Source organism: Protopterus annectens, chromosome 8.part1 (assembly GCF_019279795.1).
Source record: "Protopterus annectens isolate FY-2018-M chromosome 8.part1, PAN1.0, whole genome shotgun sequence".
NCBI lineage: Eukaryota > Metazoa > Chordata > Ceratodontiformes > Protopteridae > Protopterus > Protopterus annectens.
In genome coordinates this window covers 427,016,489-427,043,502 of record NC_056742.1, presented here as the reverse complement: position 1 = coordinate 427,043,502, position 27,014 = coordinate 427,016,489, and the positions used below count along the sequence as shown (strand labels likewise).

The following is a 27,014-nucleotide window of genomic DNA, read 5'->3' as shown; positions in this document are numbered from 1 at the left end:
TACTTGTGTCCCCAGATCCCTTATTACATCTTCTGTATTTAGGAGGCTACCACCTATGTGGTAGTTTTTGGGTACTTTGTTTTTTCCAAAGGGGATGACAATGCACTTTTTGGCATTTAGCTTGAGGCCATGGTTTTGACACCAGGTATCTGTCTCAGTGAGACCCTTTCGGAGGATGTCTGTGTCAGCTGGAGAGTCAATTATAGCCCCTAGTTTGCAGTCGTCTGTGGACTTGGTCAGCCATAGTCCTCTTGTGCTTGCCTGTACCTCTGACAAGTATATGCCAAACAGGAGGGGTCCTAGGATTGAGCCCTGGGGAATGCCACTTGTAATGGGTTTAGAGTCCGAGCTAACTCCTGCACCTCTTACCATGTGGGTTCTGTCCATGAGCTAGTTGGCAACCCATCTCATGACAAAGGGGTTTATGTTCAGGCTGGTGAGCTTGTCAATAATACCAGAATGGGGAATGGTGTTGAAGGCCTTTGTGAGGTCTAGGTAGGCTGTGTGGACCACCTTTCCTTTGTCCATAGCCTTGGTAACTGTCTCAAAAAAGTCCACCAGGTTTAGGCATGATCTGCCCTTATCAAAGCCAAACTGGGTAGGGTCCAGTGCTTGGAGGTTCCCAATGTCTCTGTTAATGAGATCCGTGATGATGCACTCCATATCCTTGCAGACCAAGCTAGTCAGGCTTATAGAGTGATAGTTTCAGGGGTCTGTTGTGGCTCCACCTTTGTGGAGCAGAATAACGGTTGCTGTGCGCCACTCTATGGGCATGTAGCCTGTGGAGATGCTGAGTTTGAACAGTGTGTTTAGGTGAGGGGTTAGTTCATCTTTGAGCTCATGTAGAACGCAGCCTGTGACACCATCCGATCCCATTGATGCTGTGTTTTTAGCTTTGGAGAGGGCTGTTTTAACCTGAGTGTCTGTGATTTCAGGGGCACTACATTCTTCTGGTATGGTTATGGGCCCTTTTGCGGGTGAGAGGGGGGTGAAGTTTGCACTGAACCTGTCTGCCAGGATGTTAGTGATATCGGTTGGTTCCGAGTATTTTGTGCCATTCTGCACTAACTGCGAGCAGGTTTGAGAATTGCCACTTAGATTCTTGACATAGCTAAAGAAAGCCTTGTGGTTATCTTTGGAGTCAATGGCAATTTCTCTTTCGAAACTAACCTTGGAGGATTTTATGAGGGATCATAGTTTCTTGCTGATACTGATCAGGGATGTCTTCCCTTCTTGGGATTTTACTCTTTTCTGTACTAGTTTCCTCCTTCTGTTGTATAGCTTGTTTATGGCAGGGGTCCACCAGACTGGCTTCCTTTTGTTGGAGGAGTGAGTCTTGGTTTTGCTTGGGAGAGTATGATCCATGCATTATTGTAGGTGCTCATAGAGTGCATTAGTAAAGGATTTTGCAGCTTGGACAGCATTATCTTTTAGCATGGGGCCGTTAAAACTTTCCACCTCGGTCTTAAGTAATGTGAAGTTTGCTTTTGAAAAGTTTTTCATGGTGGTTTCTTTGACTGGAGGTGGGGGCGGAATGTGGATATCCAGAGTGATTAGTTTATGGTTAGATCTAACCAGCGATGGGTTGACCTCCGGTGTGGAACACTGGTCGGCCATGTTGGTGATGACCAGGTTCAATATGTTGTCACCTCTGGTGGAGATGTTGACCAGTTGATCCAGAACATTTGAGTTTATAAATTCTAGGAAATGTTGGGCAAGGAAGTTAGTACTTGAGTAATTCTCCCAGTTAATGTCTGGGTAATTGAAATCACTCAATATCAGGGTGTTTGGTATGACCTTTATGTTTCCCAATGTTTCCAGAAATGGGGAATGGGGGTCCTGGGACATGGTGGGTTATCTGTAGCAAGCTACAATTTGAATTGCAGTTTTGCCTGTTGTTAGTTGCATGTGTATGATCTCTGAAGCATCGTGCTGTGCCACTAACCTGGATGTGTGGGTATCCTTGATGAATATGGATACACCCCCACCTTTTGTATTTCGGTCTGGGTTTTGTGGCTGAAATGGATGGTATGAGTTGTAACCTGGTAGTGCTGGGGTAATCTCTGGAGCCTTAAACCAGGTTTCTGTTACTGCACATATATCGATGTTCTCCATACTGAGGAGTGCCTCTGGTGCATGCATTTTGAGGTTTAGACATCTGGCATTGAGAAGCATTGCCCTCAATTATTTGTTACTTGTGATATTTATGGCAGTGGGTTTGTCTTTTGAGCCTTGCTTAAAAAAGGCACTTTGGGGGTGGCAAGACCCTTGGCCAGTATTCAAAAGCCTAAGGGTGACAGGTGCAAGCTGTCTCTAGTGAAGCAGAGTGGCTTGTCGAGCATGTCATCCCATGCTGACAGACATTCGATCCCCTTTGAATGACACCAGAAGCTTAGCCAATTGTTGAAATTGATAATTTTTTCTTTATACCATGGTATCATTCTTGGTGAGGGCAGGATGCTACTCAGGGTCAGGGTCATACCGGCCTGGGCTACGTGATTAGAGAGCACCTCCATGTCTCTTTTCATGTAGTCCAGGGAGGTACGGCTCAGGTCATTCACACCAACATGGACAATGACAGAGTCATATTTGTACTTGTTCTGGAGTGACCTGAGTGCTTGTGCTATGTGGTGGATCCTGGCACCCGACAGGCAGCTAACAGTAACCTTCTCCTTGTTCAGCCTAGTGATTGTGACGTCAGTGTGCCTGACTATAGAGTCACCTATTACTAGTGTGTTAGGTATGTTATTTTGCCTTAAAGGCTGTAATTGTGTGGCACACTGGTTTTGTGAAGTATGTGTTTCATGGTTTGTGTTGGAGGGTGGAGGTTGCTTGGATGTCTGCTTTGGAGGTCTCTGTTGCTTTTGGAGATTTTGATTTAGAGCCTTCGAGTATGTTTTTGTGTATTTATGTGTGTTTTTTGCCGGTGTTGGTTTCATAGGTCTATGTGAGACTAGTGGTGTGATGCAAGTAATTCCCTTCTCCTCTTGACTGTCTGGTCCAGTCTTGGTTTGAGAGAGCTTAGTCTCCATTTGGCTGTATAATTGCATCTCTCGCATGTATTAGTGTTGGTGGTAGGAGGAGAGGGTTGTCTGTATACATGAGGCAGTTGTAACATTGCCTCAAAATGCCCAGATTCACAAGTTGGACTCGAGAGTACACCTGAAACTGCCCTTTGGACATGCCTGGATAGGTACAGGGAACTGTTTTACTGATTGGCTGGTAAGGTTGAATAGAGAGCCTTGTCCTTCTCTACAGTATAGGGGGGTCTAGTGCTAAGGTTTATTAGTGCTTGCTATGAGTTTTGAACAAGTGTCGGGCTGAGAAGTGAATGGTTTGAGTGCTTAAGTTGAAAGTTTGTCTAGTTCCAAGGGAAAAATTGAAGAGTAGATTTTGTGGAGCCAGGAATAGTTAAACCCTAGCTAACCGGTGCTGCCCTGTCTGCAAATGTGGGTTTTATAGCAGAGAAATGAAAGAGATAGTAATTAGCCCAAAATGGCCAATAAACTACTCATTTCTGGGCTGAAACCACTCCTCCAGGGACAGATAGGCTGCACAAAGCTCTCCTCTCACAGGTGAACAGAGAAACTTCCTTCTATCCAAGTAAGGTATGGGCAAACACAGAAACTTGTAACACAACCCTGAATTTAGCACTTACCTGAAAACTGGACTATACTAGCTTAGAAAGGCGGGAAAACAAGATTTTTTTTATTTTTTTTATTTTTTCTGAAATAAAGCAGATACAATAAAAAAACACTTTAAATGCACAGAAATGGCTATCACACTTGAGTGTGTATCCTACAACAATTAAACAGGTAATTTAAACACAAAAATTACTTTGTTAAAGTGCAGGTAGTAAAATAAGTACAATATGTAGCTGAAACAGGCTTTTTAAATCAAAGAAACTCTAAAACATTGGCGTTTTAGATGGAATTAGCTAAAGGCAGCAAGAAAATGCAAAAAAAAATTATACTTAATCACTCCAAAGTCTCTTGTTTGGCTTTCTGCTGCTGTAGAACTCTGCAGAGCACCAGGCAGGAGCTTGCTGAGTTGTATACAAGCGAAAAAATCTTGCAAATGCAGGTTTTATAGCCAGGAAATGAAAGAGATAGAAATTAGCCCAAAATGGCCAATAAACTACTAATTTCTGGGCTGAAACCACTCCTCCAGGGACAGATAGGCTTTTCAAATCTCCCCTCTCTCACAGGTGAACAGAGAAACTTCATTCTATCTAAGTAAGGTTTGTGCAAACAAAGAAACTTGTAACACAGCCCTGAATTCAGCACTAACCTGAAAATTGGACTATGCTAGCTTAGAACGGTGTGAAAACAAGTTAATCAACAAAGTCTTGCATGTAAGGTAGGTACAGAAGTACAAGTGAATAATATTTTAATTAGAACTAATTTTCATTGTAGATGTAAATTAGTGGGTAGCGTATATTTAGCTTTGTGCAAAGAATGCCCTAGTTTTTATGTTGGAAGACTTTCCGTCTTTTCAAGGAGAGGATTTATGAACAAATTAATTACATTAAACACAAGAGAAACACAAATTCTTTATAATGTCATGTGGAGAAGGATCCAGAGCATGAGTTTTTATTTTTTGGAATTGATATAATATATAAAAGTTCTTTGGGAGGGCCATGGCGGAATTTGATAGAATGAAAATAATTATATTAGCAACTGAAATTAAATGCCATACTGCTCCCTGGGTTTAATGATTCTATTTCAATCACTAGCATTCTTAGGTTGATGTCTTATTATGTTTAAGTTTATTTAAACCAATATTTGTTTACTTATTCATGTCTTAAATTTTATGGCTCAACTGTTTTAACATAATATGTAGTTTTTATTTTTTAGTTGTATATTGTATTTAGGTAGTGGAGTTTTTTTAAATGGCCTTGTACCTGTTGTTGTTTTCTGCAGTTTTTTCCTTTTGTGTTTGTTTCCTGGTCTGTCTTGGTTTTGGAGATATGTCTTCTGCAGAGGGCTTGAGTGGTGCTGCATCTAGACCTGTCCCAGTTTAGAAGAACACCACAAAAGTGTGGGTCAATTGACTTTGTTGGTACAACAGCTCATGGAGTGTTCTACAGGTACTAGGGCATGTATTCAACCTCATTTGTATTTTAACCACACACCCGTTTGCTTAAGGAATCCTCCACCCTCTACTTCTGATGCTTCTCGAAGTGATGGAACAGCTATGGTGGACGGCATCAATCTCAGCAATTGGTTGAGGTCTTCTATCAGCATTGTGTAATTAATAGGACTGGTTCTTTTAGAGCCTCTTTGGTGACCTTTGAAGATGTGTTATTACAGTGGCTGAAACTACAGGTTGAAAATGTGTTTTTGGCTGAATGTATTCATTCAGAAAGCATTCCAAAGGGGCTCTGTTTTTGGTTTAGTGGCTGGTTCCCTGCAGCATTTAGAACTGATTGAACTGTTCGATATACAAGGTGTGGAAATGTTAAAATTTTTGCGGAAGCATAACCAGTTAACCCTTGACCATCTAATAAAGGAAGCAGAGATATTAGACTCAAAAATCAAAAATGATGTGTTATTTACAGTGCAACATCAGCATTATTCTGCCATTTTTGGTAGAATTGTTTCAGTGGTTTTGGATACTCAAAATAGAAAGTGTAAAAAGTTAGACTGGGACAGTCATGAATATCAGGAAGGGAAGGCATATCCCCAGCCAATAGGAGCATAGAGGAGGCAAAGTTACGAGCCAAGGATTGTGAATGAGGAAGTTTTCCACAGTGAGGTTGTACGAAATGACAACTACGATGAAAACGTAATCCCTTTAGATCCACTTCCCCTCAGGAGATCTTAGCAGATCAGGAATCAGAATCAGAACAACAATTTTTCCAACTTGAAGGGAGATCATGGTCCACAGTCCTGTTTCCAGCTTCCTTGGAACCGCTGGAGATCTCATGGGGGTTACAGGAGATGGAATTATTTTCATCATTCAGTATAGAACTCTTAGTTAATACAGATATTACAGGTGCTGTAACAGAGATGTTTACCAATATATTAATTAATGAGAGTGGAGATTTTAAAGTTTATAATTTCACCAACAATGCATTTGATGACACATTTGTGTTCTTTGTTGAGCAAAGGACAGACTTTTGTACCTACAGTACATGAAAAAATTGAGACTTTGTTGATTGACTTAAAACTTTACTGAGGAAGCTGAACTTTAAACTATTGTTCAATGGCATTGACAACTGTTCCATTAATGAAGTACTATGTAGAAATAGTACTTTCAATCCTGTTCTAGCTATGCTCTTAATAATTTTTGAAAAAGTGTGTGAATTTAATTTAAGGGCCTTGTTAGGACAAAACACTTTTGATTCTCAAATTCATAAGCTATGTCTGAGTACAGATTGTTGAGAGGGCTTATGAGTAACAAGCAACTTTGGGTTATGAAGTCGGATAAGGGGGGGGTGGGATAGTTATCATCTCTAAAGTTGATTATTTGAACAAAATATTTACTAATGTTTTTGATGAAGATTTTTATGAGCAAACTTCATTGAATTATATTAATGTTTCTTATGCAAAAATTATTTTTTTTCTTCAAGACATGTTGGACCAAGAAGAGATATCTAGGGAATATTTTTAATTACTTCAAGTTAAGTTTGCAGTGCCCCCCCCCCCCCAATTCGGCATCCTCAGATTTCACAAGTGTCTCATTGATCTCCCTATGAGACTAATAGTTAGTGCTAGAATTTCTATTACCATAGATCAAAAAGTCAAGGAAGTAGTTTTAAATCATTCACACATCATACAGGATTCTTGGGACTTTTTGTCTAAGTTGAGGGGAGTAAAATATAGTCCTACTTTGGCCTTTGTTACAATGTTCAATGTAATTCCTCAGGATGAAGGTATGGATATGTCCCATGAATTTTTGCACAAGTCAGGTGCTTTTAGTTACAATGAAATTAATGTGTTAGATGCATTACTTGACATGGATTGAAGAGTAATTTTATTCATTTGGATGGACAGTTTTTCCAACAGAAGAAGGGAGTAGCAATGGGCGCTAGCTGCGCTCCAGTGTTTGTGAACATTATTCTCCTTCAATGGGAGAAAAGGTTTGTGTTCAACAATGTAATTGTGCCATTCTGGCATTTGTATACCAGATATTTGGATGATATTTTTATTGCTTGGGATACAAATGAAATGGACACCAATAGATTTTTGGAATACCTACATTTGACGACTTATTTTCTTAAGTTTACCCACCAATATAGCACTAACAAGATTAATTACTTGGTTGTTTTGGTATTTAAAGATGATGATAAAAAGCTGCTAAAGAGTACTATCTATAGGAAGGCCACTTATTGTAACAGTTTATTGCACTATAGTAGTTGCCATCCAGCCCATCAAAAAAGGGAAATTATCAAAGGGCAGTAAGTTAGGTTAGCCCGCATGATTTCAGATGATGCCCTGTTTAATGAGGAATGTATTAAATTAAGGGAAATGTTCATTGTTAGAGGGTATCCCCTTAGTATTATTAATGAAATTTTCGAGGAAGTTTCATAAAAAAGAAGGCAGGGATACATTACACCTATTTTAACTATTAACGGGGCACCTAAATGAAGTTCAAAAGGTTAAAAAAGAAGACAGTTATTCTTGTTCCTTCATAACCATGTTTACTTATGAATACCCATTTATTCATGATATTATCAAACAGAATTGGGTTATTTTCAAAGCTTTTGATGGGATTACCAACATTCTGGGCAACAGGCAAAGATTTATCTCTGTTAAGGCTAGATGTATTAAGAATTTATTAGAAATTAAGAAAACACCATTTGTTAATGTTAGTGAAAGGGGATGGGGTATCAACTCTCACTCGCGCACAAACTAGTAAACCATCCACTAAATGTCCCATCCCTCCAGAATCTACTCCAACCCTATTGCACCACCAGACCACTAAGATCCAGCAACAAAAATCACTTGCAGATCACTAAAGCCAATAACTCTGCTGGTGAAGCACTATTCTCTTGTGCCATAGCCAAATTATGGAACTCACTCCCACCCACAATTACCTCCGTACCATCATGCCCCAACTTCAAAACTTTATTAAAAGCACACCTAAAACCATGCTGGCTATGCCCTTGCAACTCCCACTCTAATATCATCCACCCCATCCAACTACTACCTTTTTTCACCTCCACTAACTACCTTGATGATAGCAAGCTCAGATGCTCATAAGCCTAGTACTTATTATACAGCAGGAACTTCTCATTGTTACATTTGTTAATGCCTGTTATGTACTTCACAGATAAAGATTCTAGTTGTCTACTGATGTACTATGTTCTTCATCTGTAAATATGTTGTAAGTAATTTCTATGTTAAATTGTTAATCGCTATGTAATCCAATGTAACTACTGTCTGTTTATTTTACTGTGGAGCTTTTCTCCCCGGGCCTCTGCTGAAAATGGACCCACGTCCAGTCGGACACTCCCGGTCAACAAATTTAAATAAATAAAAAAATAAAAAAAAATAAATGGGGTGGAAAATGAAGTTCAAAAGGTTAAAAAAGAAGACAGTTATTCTTGTTCCTTCATAACCATGTTTACTTATGAATACCCATTTATTCATGATATTATCAAATAGAATTGGGTTATTTTCAAAGCTTTTGATGGGATTACCAACATTCTGGGCAACAGGCAAAGATTTCTCTTTGTTAAGGCTAGATGTATTAAGAATTTATTAGAAATTAAGGAAACACCATTTGTTAATGTTAGTGAAAGGGGATGGGGTATTTTTAAATGTGGCACTTGGTCCCAGTGCCCATTCATTTTGGAGAATACAGAAGTGCAAGCGAATAATATTTTAATTAGAACAAATTTTCATTTTACATGTAAATCAGTGGGTATCGTATATTTAGCTTTGTGCAAACAATGCCTTAGTTTTTATGTTGGAAAGACTGTCCATCTTTTCAAGCAGAGGATTTATGAACACATCAATGACATTAAACACAAGAGAAACACAAATTCTTTATATTGTCATGTGGAGAAGAATCCGGACCATGAGTTTTTATTTTTTGGAAATTATATAGTATATAAAAGTTCCTTGGGAGGGCCATGGCAGGATTTAATAGAATGCAAAGAATTGTATTGCCAACTGAAATTAAATGCACTAGTGCCCCCCTGGGTTAAATGATTCTATTTATATTGCTAGCATTCTTAAGTTGATGTCTTATTATGTTTAAGTTTATTTAAACCAATATTTTCTTTACTTATTCATGTCTTAAATTTTATGGTTCACCTGTTTTAACATAATATGTAGTTTTTTTATTTTTTAGTATATAGATTGTATTTAAGTGGTGGAGTTTTTTAAATGACATTGTACCTGGATAGGTGTGTCTTTAACCATGTGACTTATTAGAAGGGTTATTTAAAACTGGGTGTGTGAAGTTTTTAGTAGATTCTGAAGAAGCTGTGATGCATTCTTATGAAAGCGCTCAGTCTTGGTTGAATAAAGTGGAACAAAGTGGAAATTGTGGTCACCTCCGTTGTTTTCTGCAGTTTTTTTCCTTTCGTGTTTGGCTCCTGGTCTGTCTTGGTTTTGGATATATTCACTTATAAAAACAAAAAGAAAAAATCTGATGAAGTCACTGGTTTATTGCCAACACATGCACTTAACTCATTAAATTTGAAGTCTGGATCAGTTGTGACCCTTCTTTCTTTTTGTTTTTACAAGTCTTGTTTTTTTAAGTATTTGAGTTTATAATATACTTTATATTAAAGAGTAATGGTAAATTACCTGTCTGCTTGGTGCAGTTTGCCTGTTATATAGCTGCTTTTGCAGTACCTCCAAAGACTACCATAGGACTATCACAGGAAACATTAAATCAGTCTATTACCCTTAGCTCCACCAGTCCCTCTAGAAGTGCATTCGTATGCCCTATTAATCTCACTGAAGCAATACTTTCTTAAGTCTGTTCTGTATGCCGTCCCCTCTACCAGCCAACAATGCCTTGTGCACCTTCCTTTATCCTTCCACCTGAATTATGCCTCCACTTTCCATCTGACAAATTAGTTCACATTACAAATTATTTTCTCACAGAATTTGTCCTAAACCTTTCACCAATAATCTATTGATGAAAGTTTTATCCCTAATTGACTACTTCCTGTATGATTTCACCACTAACTTTTCATTGCGTATAAATAATAAAGACTTGAGTTAAGGTTCTGAACTATAATCTTTATTTTCAAAATTCCTATGTTATTTTCTACCTTTATATAAAACATTATTGATTTTATTGTTCTGTTTGTTTAAACTTTATGTATATTATTTATATTTTTATGTTTTATACATAGCTTTTGTTAATCTCAATAAAACTTTTGAATGTAAATTATTTTCTTTCTCTGTGGTTTCAAAAGATAAATAATATAGCACAATATATTGACTGCACCTCCTGTCTTTTCACCAGCATAGTTTGAAATAGTAAATCATTTTTTTGATCAAATTTCCAGTGATCAGAAATCCTATTTATTGTGTTAGTAGACACTTCAGTAGACCAAACCTCCACTTATAAGGTAACTTCATTACATTCAGTCCTACTTTTACCAACCATATAGATAAGTATAATCACAGTTTCAGTCTTTCTGTCAGCAGTTATAATTCTTCCTTTACAGATGTTTACATAATAGTATTATTTGATGCAATATTTGAGGTGTGTTCTTTCTTGTACCCTGCACGACATGAAAAATAACCTCAGTTTTACTCAGTTCTGTCAAATCTTCTACAATTACAGTAAAATCTCACATAATCAGCACTCATTGGGACTGGTACATGCCGATTAAGTTTATGTTCCGGGTGCTTGAGATATGCTTTGTGATTTTTGATTGGCTCATGTACTGGCATACGAGACAATCAAAAATCTCAAAGCAGAGCCTCTTCTGTTCAATGCAAAACAGCCCGCTGTTCCACATTGAACAGAAGAGGCTCCACTTTGCAATTTTTGACTGACTGATATACCAGCATATGAGACAATCAAAAATGGCAAAGCAGAGCCTCTTCTGTTCAATATGGAACAGCGACCTGTTCCACATTGAAGAGAAGAGGCTCCTCTTTGAGATTTTTGATTGGCTCGTATGGCGTCATATGAGCCAAAAAAAAAAATGGTATAGCAGATCCTCTTTTTTCAATCTGGAACATCCAGAAGAGGCTCCCCTTTGCGATTTTTTTGATTGGCTTGTATGCCGGCATATGACTCAATCAAATACTGGTTGCTTGAGAGTGCTGGTTGCTTGAGTCCCAGATAATGGTGATTTTATTGTATTTGTTATTCCTAAATGAAGGATTTTTTGGTAGGTTTGTGTTTGTGTGTGTGTGTGTGTGTGTGTGTGTATGTGTGTGTGCGCGCATGCGTGCATGAGGTTGTGGACGTGTGGGTATGTGCATGTGCTGGAGAAGCTGCAAAATGTTCAGTATTTAAATCCATTCAAAAATGTAATCTTATGTGTAACTCTGACATCCCTCCTCTGAGCCATTAATCAAGGAGCCTCAATCCTCACCACTGACACCATTGAGAGAAGTTCACTTGGAACAAAAATAGATACACACAGTAACAGATACACACAGTATTTCCAGATGCAACTGTCTGCACCAAGCACAATTTCCCTTAAGAGCACACAGGGAACACACTCCTGTCCTGGGGCTGGGCTTCCCTCTCTCTCACCAGGTCATAGATAAGACTCCACACTGACCACAGCTGTAGAGTTGAGTCCTCGGCCGAATGTTCCAAGCCAAATCCTTCACCAAACCTCTCTGTGAACCAGTGCTCTGTATCCCTGCTCCAAGTAGCTTACACACACACACTCTTTGAGATTTTATTTTCACACACACACACACACACACACACACACACACACACACACACACACACACACACACACACACACCTGAGAAAGGCTGGCACAAATTTACTTTTTTCACAGGCATTTTGTCTCTGGCTGTAATCAGAACTGTAAGATACACGGGGGGAATTTAATAAAGCCTACATGGACTTTTTCTCCATGTAAGCATTGTGGCTCACTTCTTACATGAAAGTAAACAGGTTTGCAATCTAGTAAACAGAGCTGGGCAGTGCGCATGCATGCACCAACACGGAACTACACATGGCATACAAATCGCCTCATAAGCAGGTGAACTGCATGCAAATGAGGGAGGTAGAGTGATCCAGCAAGCTGATAGGCAGTCCTGCAGACCCCGTGTTAATGTCTGAAGTGTAAACACAAAAATTCCATGTACAGAAATTTAAACAGAGAACAGGGGCTGCAAAAGGGTAGTTCGATGGACAGAAATACAGTAGGATAGCAGACACAAATATGTGCAAAATTATCCACCGTTTATCCAAAAATGTATAGGAAGTACTTTAAAATAATAATTTTTTAATGATCTGTGTATGTTTGCATGGAGAGCTGCAGTACGCAAACATGCTGTTATGGAAAAAAAATAGAAAAGATTTTAAAAACAAATTTAGTAGCATGTGATAGTAATGTATCTACAATGTTGGAATGGTGCTGTCAGCAACAAGGCAGGGCCTGGAACTGTGTAGTAAATTTGGTGGGATTACTGAATAGCACAAATGGGTATCAATGTCCGCTGATCCCATTTGTGTAGGCACAGAACTGTGTTGGTGTCCAGAGAAGAGGTAGCTGACATCAACAGGGGGTGTGTATGAGGACTTGTAAGCTCACTGGAGCTCAGTTGCGCCTGTTTGTAAGGCACACTGCTGTGCTCAATAGGGGGCTGTGTACACTGGCTGCTAAGCTTTGTTTACTATCAGGGTGTGTGTATCAGTGTGTTTGCGCAGTGCACCACAGTGCTGAGCGAGAAGGCTGTCCAAAAAAATAAAATGGCTGAGAAATCCAATTGCATATTAATTACTGATGACCCCTGTTTCAATTAAACTAGGGCCATTAACAGTCTGTAATGATGTACTTGCCAGGTGGAATACATTATAGGTAACCAGTCACACAGGATGCACCTACAGCAGAGTACTATAAACGTTGCATACACCCTTCAATCTTTCACCCCCCCCCATACTCTGCACCACTGGAGTACAGGCTTGGAATTTTTAACTGAAAGAATGCTAGAGGCTGCTACAAGCCTGCTACATCTGTATGTGATAGATGATGAGGTTACTGCTGCTGGAGCTGACAATAGGCCTAGACTGAGAAGGAGAATAGTGTTCAGGCTCAGTGTAACATTCTAGGGGCTACATGAGCTGGACAGACCCACAGCCAACAGAGGGGAAACCATGTCAGTGGAAATAAGGGTATGTGTAGCTCTTAGGGTACTAGCTACAGTCACATTCCAAAGACCAACTGGGGACACGATGAGGGTCTCATAGGCATCAGGATCCAGGGTACTCCACCAGTTCCTGGATGCTATGCTACCACATGCCAGTGAGCACATTTATTTTCCCTACACCCCTGAGGGAAGGGCCAGCAGTATGCAACACTTCTACCATGTAGCACACTACCCTGAGGTACCAGGTGCCATAGATTACACTCATGTACACATCAAGGCACCACCCATTGAGGAGGGTAGATTCTATGTCAACCGCATGGATATCACTCCATCAACTGCCAGGTTTTGTGCAATGCATAGGGCATTATCATGAATGTGTGTGCTGGCAGCCCTGGCAGTTATCCTGATTCCCATATCTGGCATGCATCACAGCTGTACCAGATGGGGACATCCCACATGGCCTTTTACTGAGGGATGCTGGCTATGTGCTGGAAACGTGGATGATGACACCCATCAGAAATGCACACACACCCACAGAAGAATGCCATAATGAGGCACACACACAACCTAGGAACATCATAGAGCATGTGTTTGGGCTGCTGAAGTCATGGTTCTGGTGCCTCAATATATCTGGTGGAGCCTTGCTGTACTCTCTAGCTACATGTGCACAGATGTTCACAGTATGTGCCATGCTACACAATATGATCCTGTGAAAACAGCTGTAGCAGAATCAACCAAGGAAAGTGATAAAAACGCCCCCCCACCAATGCCTAGGTCCCCACAGCCACACCCACAGGGGGACTCGGATGAAGAGGAAACCCCTGAGGATGTCCCTGTAGGCAGATGTAGGAGACAACACGTAGTAGATGCACTGACAACCTAGGGTCCTAGGAACTGGCACCTTACTCTGACTCGCATACATATAGTAAAAATGAAGCCAGGCAACCCACACAATCTGTACCTAACCATGTATTGGCTGTGTAATGCATGCATCAAACAGAGTCAGCCCTGAACTATAGTTCTGTCAACTGTTGCATTCGCAAGGTAAGTCACTCACCTACACACCACTTATATGTATGGACCTGCTGCATGTATGCAAGGGAATATAGTGGGCTATTTGGAGAGATGTAACATCCACATGGAACTACAGATACCTAGTCCAGTAGTATGTGTTTCGTAATATTCACTAGGACTCATGGTTGGAATATTCACTACAGCAGTCAAGGGAGATGTTAAACAGTGGGATCACATTATATTTGCACTACTGTCTATGCCAGTAGATCATGTGCTGTTCTTCCCCCACCCCCAAAACATCATTGTTCCCATACAACTGCTGTAACAGTACATCTGCAATGATGTATCAGCATACTAGCCAATTCCAGGGGTGTGACATAGAACCTGGCCACATGTTGTATGTCTCACTTAATGCAGGGATAACAATGTATGTCTGTATGCTGTTGATTGTGTGAGGGATGACACCTCATTGTCTGGCAGCTGGTGTGGTTCACTGGGCTAGGGACATTAGCATGGGTGATGGTGTTGATGGTTTGAATCTGACAGCATCCACATCTTTTGCATGTGAGGTACTCGAATGGTGGTATTCTGAAAGACTGTCATATCCCTCAATCTGTTACTGCAAGAAAGCTGGACAAAGGGCCAAAACTACAGACAGACATTACACATACTCTGATGAACCTAGAAGGTGACTAGTATAACAGCAGTTTGCAACTGAACAGAATAGTTGCAGGATGTAAAGGCCATCACTTAAATGTGTCAGTAGTTAGTACAATTCAGTGACTGCATTATACAATATTATACCAGAATACCACAAATGTATGAGGAACATATCAGACATATGGGGCAAAATGCTGGACATTCTGCAAAAACATGTACAGTGACAGATATGCAGAATGTCACCCTGTGTGTGGTGTTACATTATGTACCCCAGTCACATATTAAGTACACACACAGCTGGGGAATGCCTTGGACAATTTCAGGGATGTGCTGTAGTTTGGAAATGTCTGCAGCACACAAAATCCTACACCAGAGTACAGGTAGCTCTGGCCTGGAGTCAGTAAGTACTGACAGTCCCACTGGGCATGCTCCTACACTTAGCTAACTTGAGTGCAAGTCTGCTGACTCTTCCTCAGAAAGACCTGCTATGTGGAAATAAGGCTGTACATACCGACAGCTACATATACATATCTGTCTTTCCCTATCCCCCTTACACATGATTAATGTGTCTATTAGTATGTATCACATATACATATCATACCGATATTATATATCTATATATATATAAATATATATATATATATATATATATATATATATATATATATATATATATATATATATATAGCTATATAAATTACAATGATACGTAGACTCTCCACATATATCTACCTAACACATGTACAAAATGGTTTACCTTCATAAGGTTGAAGTGCACATCTATGACGGTCAGATGTGCGAAAGTATAATTTCAAAAATTCGTAATAACGAACTATGAATTGCCGAAATCACAAATGAGTGAATGCCAGGGTGCATTCGCTCACTTGGATTTGGCATTCTGAGTGGAGATCACACTGTAGTGTGCAGATCAGAACATGTACCCCTTCCCTCACTATAGTGCTATGTCAGAGTTAGTATATAAAATTAACAGAGGGTGCAGGGGGGCTTGCCCCTTTGCATAACGGTGTTTGGAGATATCCGGAAATGTCAGGTGTTTTAAAAATATTCGACATTTCCGTAATATCAAATACATTTTTTTATTATTTTCGGTGTTTTCAGCAATTAAAAGTGCAGTTTCTAACCTTTAGAGTCAGATATATGATGAGTTGCACATGTTATTTGTGACATTGTAAAGGTAAACCTTATACAACGTACACACACAGCAACATTTACAGAGACATACCTGTTTTATATATATATATATATATATATATATATATATATATATGGGTCTAGGACTATTCACTGAAAGCACATTTCACTGAAACACATTTGACTGTGCACAATTTACTGAAAACACAATTCAGTGAAACCCATTTCACTGAAAGTTATATATAGCCTTTTTCCCATTGTAGTGCGACCCTGGAGTTAGAATATTTTGAACTATACACATGAATATTTGCAATTTCAATAAATTACTCTTTTCTAAACTTAATATATATCCAAATTATATGGGGGGCTACGCCCCCACACCCCACAATGTGAGGGGTGTTGCCCCCCACATACCCCTTACTATATATTCTAACAACAGGGTCGCACTACAGTGGGGAAAAGGCCATATATAACTTTCAGTGAAATGTGTTTCAGTGAATTGTGTTTTCAGTGAATTGTGCTTTCAGTGATTTGTGCACATTCATTTGACTTTCAGTGAAATGAGCTTTCAGTGAATAGTCCTTATATGTGTGTGTGTGTGTATGTGTGTGTGTGTGTGTGTGTGTGTGTGTGTGTGTGTGTGTGTGTGTGTGTGTGTGTGTGTGTGTGTGTGTGTGTGTGTGTGTGTGTGTGTGTGTGTGTGTGTGTGTATGTAAGACTATCCCCACATACCCTGTCTGAACTTATACATCACATCAAAAGGAACCAGACCAAGGCTGCAAGAGTACATGATCCATTCACCCACAGACCCCTGTGCCTTCAGAATGTCACCCTGTGATAAACACAGTTGTGAGCAGGTGCTGTAATGTACAATGGTATAAATGCATGCCTTGGACAGGCCATATTGTCTCTGGCCACATTGTTGCTTTTCTAACTGCACCCAGTCACATATGGCCATAATGGTAACTGTATATTCATAGCAGGGATATTAACAGGTATCCCACTTCTAAGACACTAGATACAATAACAGTTCCAAGCAATATCACTCTGCATGCCACACATGCTGCCTAACACAAGGCTACTTTGCGTACTCCACAAGTACTGTGCCTGCAATCCCATATGCAACAGGTGTAACCTATGGTGCATGTGATAAGTACTGTGAGCTGTAGTGTGTAATAGTAGATAGGTAGAGGCTCTAATCTCACATCAGCCAACTCTGTGTGTGTAAATATCTCCCCTTGCAGCATTATGGAGATGCCCATATAGGCCATCTCTGTACAATGGTTATGCATTTTATGGCCTCTATATTGACCTCCTCTACAAGGCCTGCTGATTTCATCCACCTTAAGAGCACTGGCAGACAGTCTAATATTAGATAAACTTCATGGTGCATTCAATAAGTACTGCAAGCTATATTGTGTAATAGTAGACAGGTAGGGGTTCTAATCTCACATCAGCCAACTCTGTGTCTGTTTGTGTGATATATAAATATATACCCTTGCAGCACTGTGGACATGCCCATATGGGCCAACTACATGCACTGGTTATGCATTTTATGGCCCTGTAATTAGCTGCTGGCCTCTACATTACCCTCCTCTGCATAATCATAACTGATGTCTACCACCTGTCTGACCTCGACACCAGATATTTGTAGACGTGGCGACTCCATCGGCACACCTTCTAGATTTGTACATTAGGAAACTCAGGTGACATGCAGCAAGGGTAGCAGACCTTATCAGAAAGTATGAATGCATGATTACTCTGACTGGCCTCATTGTCCTGACAGACTGTTCTACACATATGCACCTTGGGAGCCATGCACATATACTGCCGTACCTTGTTGGGGTCATATGTCTGTTGTGCTGCCATGCCATCCACTGTATTGCTGCCATGTGTCCATAGTTTATCCCCTCATACTCCTGGAACAGAAAAATACACAGGTCTATGACACACATGTTATTCTGTAACACTTCCACCAGTCCAACATCATGCAACAGAGATACACAAAGTGTGATGTGTAGTCATGACACATGTCAGCATACAGTACCTATTGTGGCCCACAACAAGTGGCATGGCAAAACAATACTGGACAACACAAGTACATGTCAAGTAATATATACACCCTGTGCATCAGATATATAGTAACATTTCCCTGCATTGATGGCATGGATGTCAGGGATGTGACACAGATATCATCACATGCACAGGGTGAGATATGGGGGTGCCAGAGGCCTAGGCTGTGCCAGTTGACAGCATGTATTTGAGTCAGGAAGGGGTGTGGGTTAGATGGCCCATGGAGAGGTGCTGTGCATGCCTGTTGGTGACCTGCATGTGACAGTGGTGTTTGAGTGCGTGTACACAGTCAAGCCCAGTGCTAGCCCTACACGTGTGTATGTTGGACAGCTGTGGACTGTACATGGTAGAGTTGACAGATCACCATCTCTGGCCATGAACCCAGGAACTGGCTCTGCCAGGACTAGCACTGGCACCACCATGCCCAAGGTCAGATGCTGTGTTAGTACCTGACAGCGACTGCTGTCTGCTGGGGCTATGCCCCTCACAGGACTTCCCAGGACCATGTGCCCATGACCTGCCACATCATGATGTGGACAGTATACCTCTCTCTGTAGCACTATCGGTACTGCCACTATGGGAATGTGTCTGTGCATGGTCACGTGGACACTCAGCAGATGGTGTTGCTGACCTATGTCCACTTGTCCAGTGCCCAGCTCCAACCAGATGTTTCAGCACAGACAATGTGCAGTCCAAGAAGACACTGTCTCAGCCCACTGTCTATCCACTGAATCAGTGAGCTGATCCAGGGTGTCCCAAATGCAGTGGAGGCAGTCACGGATATCAGACTGTGCTACATCCATAACCCTAAGCATCTGTCTGGTGTTGTGTTCAGAATGTGCCTGTGCCTCCAGGATGTCCCAAAACATGCTCCGAATGACCCGTGATGTGACACCTGCAACAGGTGGTGGATGGACAGCAGTCCTCTTACAAGCACCCCATCAATTCGCCTGTGTGGGACCTCACCAGCTCTCTGGCTATGAACAGTGTCTACATTCAGTGACACTATAATTATCACACTTCCCTGTTCAATGTCACCACCCTCTGACTGTCCAAAATCTATGGCCCCTGGGGAGTGGGTATGTGTGGGCATACTGACTGTGTGAAGTGACAATGGGGACAGAAGAGGGATGTCAGCCTCTAGGACAGATTAAGCCATTGACAACCTCACATGTGCCTCAGTATGGGCCCCATCATCATCAAAGTCAGAAGAGACACTGACATCAGGTTGTGAGGGGTACAGACTCCGACCCGACCCCCCCCAGTTACCTGTGAAAATCAAGACAAACTTTACTACCTGCACTTTTATGTATGGTACACCACACAGACTCATACAAATGAGGATCCACAACTGCATTACCAGTCTCACATCTTCTCATCTCCGCTCCCATGCATAACAGACAACCTCACATGAACATACACAGACAGGTCAAGCCCTTTATGACATGCACTTCAGCCACGTCCAGTTAAAGTTGCCAGTACAATCTTCCTGTAATGTATGCAATATGACACTATATGTGATAGAACTACACATAAAACCCAGTATACCTATCTTGAGAATGATATGCCAGTACTAGTGGCACTGCCTCAGGTATGTACCATCTCCCATTTGTATTTGAACAGGCATCTGGGAGTAATTGCCTCAGGTATAAAAGTCTGATAGCCACTCATAATAAGTGCAAATGTGTCAATGGTCTTTCAAATAAACACCTGTGATTACCCAGTCTATGAACTGTAGTTAACTGTTCCAGAATGGAACATACAAATATTCTACTCTGGCTAAACACCACATTTGTACATAGGGCAATATGGCAGCCCTTAAATTTCATAGGGTATATATGATCTGTAAAAAAAAGTATCACACTTACCAGGTACAGGACCGTGGACTTGGGCCACACCTGATGGACCTATAAAAAGGTTAGGATGAGTTATTATCAGCACTACCAAATGTTGCAGCACTACAAGGTAATATGTGTATATATCCACATGTACAGTAGCTAATGTGATACTGGCTATATTGTTGGCATTCTGAGTATGTGTGCACAGCTGAGCATAAACCTCAACCTCCCCAATGCAGACAGACCTGACACCTTTGTACAGGTATGTACAGCCTGCTACAATGCCTGATACAGTATTACACTGGTGAACACAGTACTCTTACCTGGACGTTCCTCTGCTGTGGACACTGTGGTACCTATCTCCACGATGTATGGTGTGATGGATGCCTGGGAGCTGTCATGTGTTCCTTGGTTTGCCAGGAATTTGTCTGTGGCTGAGAGTGGTTGTTGTGTTGCAGGCCGTCCAGTGGTGGTGGTCTGATCCTTGGCAACATCAGCTGCTCTTCATCATGCAGCATTCAGCATGTCTGTCGCCCAGTATCAGACCTGCTCATAGATCCTGTCCTGTTGGCCAATCTGATTGACATCTCTTACAAGGTCTGCCCACAATGCTGCCTACAGTTGCCGATTATGCCTCCCCCTAGACAACAAGATGTAATGGTGCTGTCTCAACCCATCCACGATTATATCATTCTCCGCTTCTGAGAATGGGGCTTTTCTTCTGTGGTACATGGTTCCTGAAAGACAACAAAAGGGGAACACATTACAGGACCAGGTACAATGATGTCCACTATGTACAGATCCAGCACACCAATAATGGCCTGTACTATACACTGCTACCTCACACATCATAACCCACAGTCTGGCAACACACTACGTGTGTGGATACCACCATGATAGTGGCAATACTGGTGTATGTCCCTGTGTGCTGAGACAGATTCTGCTTTATGTTCCTGCACCCAGCACTGCAGTCTACTGTGGTGTGTCCACTATGGGCAAACTCCCACTAATATGTCATACGGCCACTGCTAGACAAATAGAAGTGTGCTATTACAACCACTATATGAGGGCAGTCCAGCAACACCAGTGTGCTGCAATGACAGAAAAAATGCAAACCTGCTGTAATATATGTTCCCTGTTGGCATCATACCTCTCAACTATACAGATGTTTGCAGAATGTCAAGATGTTTGCCTCATAGTTTTGGTCATTTCCACACAACATTGTGGATTTCTGACAAATTGTTGGCCACCCATTGATGGCTGATATCAGAAAATAAAGACAGACATCTGGGTTTAATACATCATACCCTTCACAACACAGTTATGCTGCTGTAATATCTGTTGTTATATTCACTTTCTTACTTTGCATGAGCAATAGTTACAGTGTCCTTAATTCTGGGCCTTTGTTCCTCCATTAATTATGGCTTTGTTCAGATATCTTGCTGTAACAGGTTGACAGCTATGTTAGGGGTAACTCTCAGCCAGACAGGGAACAATGTAAACAGTATCATGGACTTAGCCACAGTAGATCAGAGGCAATCAGGGACACTTTTAAAATGTTAGATGTATTTATGTGAGATACTGACAGACTGAGAGAAGGTGAATTAGTGTACATCATCTGACGATACTGGAGTATACACCCTTACCTCTTGTAACTATGTTTTACATATTATTCACTAGCTCCCCTACAACAGTAAACCATTGTAGGTGGGAAAAAGAGGGACAGAGCTAAGATGCGAGTGGAAATCGGGGACATTTTAGAGACATGCCTGTAGGTGTGGGACAGCTGAGTATCAATGACATGTCATTACCATAGATATAAGACAGGCTTACTGCTGTGATCCCTTTTCCCCATACTTCCATCTGCATCCTGTTATATGGAGAAAAGAATTATATACCTGTTTGATGCAGTACTCCTTTGTTGAACTTTGCTTTCAGTAATTTTTTCAAAATACGATCTTTATGTGAGGTAAGTCTCATACAAGACTTGTTCCTCATAACCAGCTGCTTGCCTTTTTAATGTACTGCTCATTAGCAGGTAATTACTTCTGCACCAATCTGTGGCTCTGCTATGGTAATTGCAGCCAAAACAGTTGAATTTCCCTATCATTAACCAATGACATGCCACCTCAGTGCAATATATAAGGACTTCATGTAGTCCTGGGCCCCTTTCTTAGCTATTAAGATGGACATTACTGAGGTGTGGAGACTACAGAATCACAGAGGGTAGGTACCATAACTGTCAGTGGTAGAGAGTTATACAGTATGTCCACAGCTTCATCTCATATGTGTGGTCAGTATCCCATGATATTGTGGTCATCTGGCAATTCACTAGCAAACATGTGGTTTGAGGTCAGTAATGGAAGACACACATTTGTGTCAGACTTCATACCCTTCTGAGTATGCATGCTAATACAATAGATGTTATTGTAGCAACCTACTATCAATGTAAGGGCAAACTGTAAAACATGTCCCAATCTCTGGACCTTTGTCCCCCCATTAAGTACGGCTGTGTCCTGGATTCCTTGTGCTAGGGTGTTGAGAGGCATAGTAGCTACCATTACATACTGGTGTGTGTACTACAGGCTGCTGCTGCTGCAGTCTAGAACACCTAGGGGGGAGTGTGAACATTTCAGAGGGCAACAAGCCATACATGTAACTGTGGCAACTGTGCCAGCCCTGTCATTATGGCAGAGCCAGGGTAAGAGTACCCTTTACAGTCCAATCAAGGCAGTGATTAAGGTACATCTGTTATGCAATGGTGCCAATAACAGAGTAGTAGGAGAAATATACTTATGCTATACGGATATGTGCAGTGTGTCCCCACCTGCAGATCTTTGACTTGAAAAACTGGATAGTGATTCATTAATTAGTAGTAATTTGTGCAGATGAAGAATGCATGACTCAGCCATTACATGCTGTCTTCACAATAAAGTACCCCATGAAGAGGATCCTTGGCCTTAAACACATGCCCTACATGGACAGACTCAAAAAACTCCAGATTTTCTCTATCTCATATCATCTATTAAGAGGCAATCTCTGCTTGACTTACAAAGCCATGTCTGACCCAGCCCTGTTAGAAATGTTACACCTAAAGAAATCCCAATCCCTCAACACCACATGCTACAGGAACCTCAACCTCATTACCACAATCAAAAGAACATGCTGGAGGGACAGGTTCATAACCCAGAGACTGCCCATGCTCTGGAATAGACTTTCCATACATGTCAAATAGAGCACCTCACTGGCCCTTTTCAAAAGAAATCTTGATGAGTGGATGGGAAATAGAAAATTCACCCCAGGGTCACTCCAGTGGCTCCTTGATAGAGGCACCGGGAACTAACGGTGACATGATGCCAGGGCACTTCTATGAGCTAGGCTTGTAAAGGCTCTGGGGCTGTTGGCCTAGTACACACCTAGAAACTATGAACCTATAATGTAATTGAACTGTAACACAGGACTGAATTTGAACCCAGGACTGTATGTAACAAAATGTACTGCATGCAAGGCATTTATCAGACTGACCTACTGAGTTACTGCTATAGCAGATGTATTTACAAGATATATGTGCACACATACAGACTGTGACAAACATTTTCTACATCCATCAGTATGTGCATGGGTTTATAGGGATGTATTTCTGCACGAGAGTCTCAGCTGAGTATGTATTTTGCCATGAATGCCTTAACAGGTGTCTTTCTACATGTTGCTGATACAAGGGTACATTTACCTGTTATCACAGGCCTCACTTACATCAGTTTTATGTCTTTGGCTGTCTAGTGGTGTATTATTGCACCAGAGTCCCAGGTGCACTCCCATTTTTCCCATTAATTTTTAATTTTAGTTTGCACGGTGCGGCATGGTGCTCAGCTCCGTAGAGACGCACCTAATAACTGTAAGTGGCAATCACTATGTTTTGATGAAAACAGGTGTTTTAATTAAGATCTGCATGGTGTGGTGGGTTAATGCAGTGTGCTGCAGGTGTGATGGGTTTGGGTTAAAAAGATGGCAGAAGTGTTTATTTTCTACATGTGACTTACAATGCTATAAACACACATGCTCATTAGAGCTCTATTTATCTGAGCTAACCTAAGATACACAACACGGTGCACAGTGCATCTATGTGGTAAAAAAAATATAAAGAAAAGAAAAAGCAGAGATAGGAAAGTGGTGAAATGGGGGCAAGCAGGGGAAAAGCTTAGTGAAAGGCATGTAGGGATGTGCAGGTAGGGTGTAGGAAAGAACTATAGCTATCCATTTCTTGTACAGCAACAGCTGTGCACTTTGACAGATTTTGTAGATGAATTTGAACTCTAAAACCCCAGAGAGAGGGGGTGAGGACAACATAACTGCATTGTCAAGTCAATTAGCCCAAATTACTTGTGACCAGTTGACATGTGTGTGAAATGGAGAGCTATGTATGGGGCGATATTTTCTTTTGTGAAAGGTGCCCCTTTTTTTATTAAGGGAAGAGTAGAATGTTGGGGAAGGGTCTTAGGTATGTGTGGGGAGGTAAGTTGTGTATGAGAGGATGCAATGGCAGGCAGACAAGACCGACAAAACTGCAGATAAGGGTGGTGTGTGACTGAAACCTGGTTCAAGGCTCCTGAGAGCACCCCATCACTATCAGGTTTTACCTCATATCATGCTTTCCGGCCCCAAAACTTGGACCGAACCACAAAAGGAGGCTGAGTATCCATTTTCATCAAAGATACCCACACCTCCAGGTTAGTGGCAACGCACGAAGCATCGGAGACTATCCATGAGCAACTAACCATAGGCAAAACTGCCTTACAGTTTGTAGCATGCTACAGACCACCCTCTCAAACTCAGGAACCCCACACAGCCTTCCTGAAGACACTGGAGAGTATGAATGTCTCTCCAAATACCATCATTTTGGGAGACTTCAACTACCCAAACATAGACTGGGAACATTACTCAAGCCCCAACACCCTAGCCCAAAGGTTCCTAGAATTCATAAACTCAAATGCAATGGAACAACTAGTCCCCATTCCCACAAGAGGAGACAATATACTAGACCTGATCATCACAAACATGGGGACAAAATGCTCCACACCGAAGTATATCCCTCTTTGGTAAGATCAGACCATAAATTAATCTCACTGGAAATCCACATCCCGCCCCCAACCCCTGCACAAAAGACCACAGTGAAGAACTTCTCAAAAGCAAACTTCACACTTCTTAAGACTGAAGTGGTATCCTTCAAGGCCCCTGGGCCAGTGGAAACCACAACCCACACTGCTGAATCATTTGCAAATGCCTTCTATGGGCACCTTCAAGAATGCATGGATCATGCAATCCCAAATAAAACCAAGACCCATTCCCCCAAAGGCAGGCGCCCAGTCTGGTGGACCCCAGCCATAAACAAACTTTACAACAGGAGGAGGAAGCTACTACATGACAGAGCAAAATCCCTAAAAGGGAAGGCGTCTCTGATCAGTACTAGCAAAAAACTACAATCACTCATAAAATCATCCAAGGCCAACTTTGAGAGAAAAATCCCAAAAGACACAAAAGACAATCACAAGGCCTTCTTTAGCTATGTTAGAAACCTGGGTGGAAACTCCCAGATATGCTCAGAGTTAGTCCAAAATGACACAAAATACACTGAACCCACTGACATTGCCAACATTCTGGCAGACAGGTTCATTGCAAATTTCTCCTCCCCTTTCCCCCCCAAAAGGAGAAATAACTATCCCAGCAGAGTGTAGCCTCCCTAACATCTCAGATGCCCTGGTGAGAGCTGCCCTCTCTAAAGCTAAAAACACAGCATCAATGGGACCGGATGGTGTCCCGGGCTGTGTGCTACATGAACTCCAAGAGGAACTAAACCCACACATAAGGCTGCTGTTTAATCTTAGCCTTACTACAGGATACGTACCCAAAGAGTGGCGTATGGCAACAGTGGTCCCACTTCACAAAGTCGGTGCTTTTATGGATCCTGGAAATTACCGCCCCATAAGCTTGACGAGCTTGGTCTGCAAAGCTATGGAGAGGATCATTATGGAACTCATAAACAAAGACATTGGGGACCTACAGACATTGGATCCTACTCAATTTGGCTTTGTCAAGGGCAGATCCTGCCTTTTGAACTTGGTCGACTTTTTTGAAACAGTCACTAAGGCCATCGATGAGGGTAAGGCAGTTCACACAGCCTACCTTGAACTTGCAAAAGCCTTTGACACAATACCCCACTCGGGCATCATAGACAAACTCACCAGCTTAAATGTAAACCCATATGTCACAAGATGGGTTGCAAACTGGCTCAAGGACAGAACCCACAGGGTCAGAGTTGCTGGAGCTATGTCAGACTCTAAGCCAGTCACAAGCGGTGTCCCACAGGGCTCAGTCCTGGGACCCCTCTTGTTTGGCATTTATATTTCCGAGGTACAGGCAAACATAGGAGGATTGTGGCTGACAAAGTTCGCAGATGACTGCAAACTGGGCGCCATAATTGATACTCCAGCAGACACAAACATCCTTCAGAGAGGCCTCATAGAAACGGATAAATGGTGCCAGAGCCATGGCCTTAAGCTGAACACCAAAAAATGTATAGTCATACCCTTTGGGAAAAACAAGGTACCGACAAATTACCACATAGGCGGTAATCCATTAAGTACGGAAGAGGTAATCAGGGACCTAGGGACCCAGGTTGACAGTAACCTCTCATTTGACACTCACATTGCCAAAGTGGTTAGGAAGACCTTCTATATTGCCAACCTTATCATGAAGGGTTTCACATCTTGATCAAGAGAGGTCATTGTGCCCCTGTACTCTTCTCTTATCAGGCCAATGATTGAGTACAATGCCCCATTTGGGATGTATCTCACCCGACACCTGCAGCAGTTGGAAAGACCCCAAAAGTTCCTCACCAAGAGGATAAAGGGTCTTAAACATATGTCATATGCTGCCCGACTGAAAAAACTCCAGCTCTATTCAGTCGCATACCGCCTACTCAGAGGTGATCTGTGCCTGACGTACAAGGCCATGTCCA

At 41.6% G+C, this 27,014-nt stretch overlaps 1 long non-coding RNA gene across 1 annotated transcript in view; it reads right to left on the bottom strand.

The window, feature by feature from the left end:
• Positions 1–27,014, bottom strand: part of LOC122810088 — a 295,664-nt gene that overhangs the window by 20,054 nt on the left and 248,596 nt on the right. The window lies entirely within an intron of this gene.